A 2582-nucleotide genomic window follows, 5' to 3' on the forward strand; every position below is an offset into this window, starting at 1 on the left:
ATGCTCAGGTAGGCCGTAGCATTTAAACGATGCCCAATTGGCACTAAGGGGCCTAAAGTGTGCCAAGAAAACATCCCCCACACCATTACACCACCACCACCAGCCTGCACAGTGGTAACAAGGCATGATGGATCCATGTTCTCATTCTGTTTATGCCAAATTCTGACTCTACCATCTGAATGTCTCAACAGAAATCGAGACTCATCAGACCAGGCAACATTCTTCCAGTCTTCAACTGTACAATTTTGGTGAGCTTGTGCAAATTGTAGCCTCTTTTTCCTATTTGTAGTGGAGATGAGTGGTACCCGGTGGGGTCTTCTGCTGTTGTAGCCCATCCACCTCAAGGTTGTGCGTGTTGTGGCTTCACAAATGCTTTGCTGCATACCTGAGTTGTAACGAGTGGTTATTTCAGTCAAAGTTGCTCTTCTATCAGCTTGAATCAGTCGGCCCATTCTCCTCTGACCTCTAGCATCAACAAGGCATTTTCGCCCACAGGACTGCCGCATACTGGATGTTTTTCCCTTTTCACACCATTCTTTGTAAACCCTAGAAATGGTTGTGCGTGAAAATCCCAGTAACTGAGCAGATTGTGAAATACTCAGACCGGCCCGTCTGGCACCAACAACCATGCCACGCTCAAAATTGCTTAAATCACCTTTCTTTCCCATTCTGACATTCAATTTGGAGTTCAAGAGATTGTCTTGACCAGGACCACACCCCTAAATGCATTGAAGCAACTGCCATGTGATTGGTTGATTAGATAATTGCATTAATGAGAAATTGAACAGGTGTTCCTAATAATCCTTTAGGTGAGTGTATCATAACAACAAAGGAAATACACACTTTTAGAAATTTGGGCCATTTCAAAATAGATTTCAGACACCCCAAGGACAATCAAAAACAATGTGCTAAATTTGGAATTTAATTACAGAGGGTCCTAACACTTCAATATGGAATTTTAGGAATAGATTATAAATTATTTTTTAATGAAATTAAATGTTTTGTTTATATGGCAAAATTTGATATAAGCATGCTTTCATGTTGCATTTACCAGTAACTGAACCGTTGCATTGAAAAATGACAGGACAGGCCAACTTTCAAAGGGCCTGTGAACAAAAATGATGGTGTCAATAAAATAGAGGTCAACTGAATTTGCTATTTGATGCACAAGATTAATTGGAATGGAAGGAGAATTCAGTTACCAATTACTTATTCAGTTACTTATTCTAAGTATTTGTTCTTATACAGGTGCATGTTTCAATCCCGCCTAGAAAAATCTCAGATTAGAGCTTGTGTTGATTAGCAAACATTTTGCCAGACCTTAAAATAGAGCCTCACAATGTGTAAATAATGTGACAATTCCTTTCTAGCTCACACCAATCCCCTGCTTTGTACGAAGGCCCATTTGTGAGGCAAGACACTATGAAACAAAACAGGTTTCAATAATCAACACGCAGAGCTACAGTATGTACAACATAATTTATGTCAATTTGACCTCAGAGGGCCACTTGAAGTTAATTCGAAAAAGTAGTTCACTACTTCATGAAAAACAAAATAATTACTTCACAAAAAACTAAATAATTCTGAAATGTCATAGACTACACATTGCAAAAACAGATCACTTTGAAGTCAAGTTAACAAAATGTCACACAGCCTATTCAACACAAACAGCATTTAAATTTGAATTAGACAGGTCTTCTGCCAATAAATAAAGGAAAATGCTGTTTACTTGATTCTTGAAATACATTTCCAGTACACAGTCAAATGGTGGAAAAGTGTTATTAATGGCTGCCATTATATCACTATTGTAACAATGTATGTGTGGTTCAATCCCCAACGCTTAAAATGACTTAGTTATATTGAAGGGAAAATTACTTGGTTGTATTTCGAGGCAGGGGGGTTTCTGCCTGCTTCTCTCCGGTACAGAACAGCTTGCCTGAACCTCAGGTGAGGGACCTTTCAACTGAAGTGCCTTTTAACTGTTCAGAAGCAGGCATGGGTTGGGATATCACAAAAGATATTGGTCAATCTGCTTTACAAAAAAACAGTGAGCAAGCAACTGAACAATATGATTAACTGTACTGAAAGGAACTGTACTTCAGGTGACTTTGTCTCATCTTCACTCCTTGCTCTCACTGATTCTAAACAGGACTACTGAGTTATTTGTTTCTTAAACATTGTAACAGGATGCCTTGTAATTCCTATGACTTGATCTTCCTAGACCTTTTTTTCTTCACCATAAATATAAACAAAAAAACATTACAGAACAGTTTTTTCAAATAGGCTTTTTGGTAATGCAATGGTTTCCCAGTTTTTAAAGTGTTTCATAAAACCAGTGTTGCATTCAGACCTTTACAACCTACCCGGCTGGCTGAGAATACTCACATTCATGTACCGAAAACATCTGGTTTGTAACAGCTAGGCTTCATGTTATTTTGGACCAAGTGTAAAGGGAGCCTTTCGTGAAGTAGCAGCTCCATCTGCCTCATACAGGTGTTTATGAGTAATATCGTTAGCCTAAACGAGAGTCTAATATTAGCTACGATGTGGCTGAAGGCTCAAATGAAAACGTTTGTCTCACA

Source organism: Esox lucius, chromosome 8, assembly GCF_011004845.1.
Source record: "Esox lucius isolate fEsoLuc1 chromosome 8, fEsoLuc1.pri, whole genome shotgun sequence".
Lineage (NCBI taxonomy): Eukaryota > Metazoa > Chordata > Actinopteri > Esociformes > Esocidae > Esox > Esox lucius.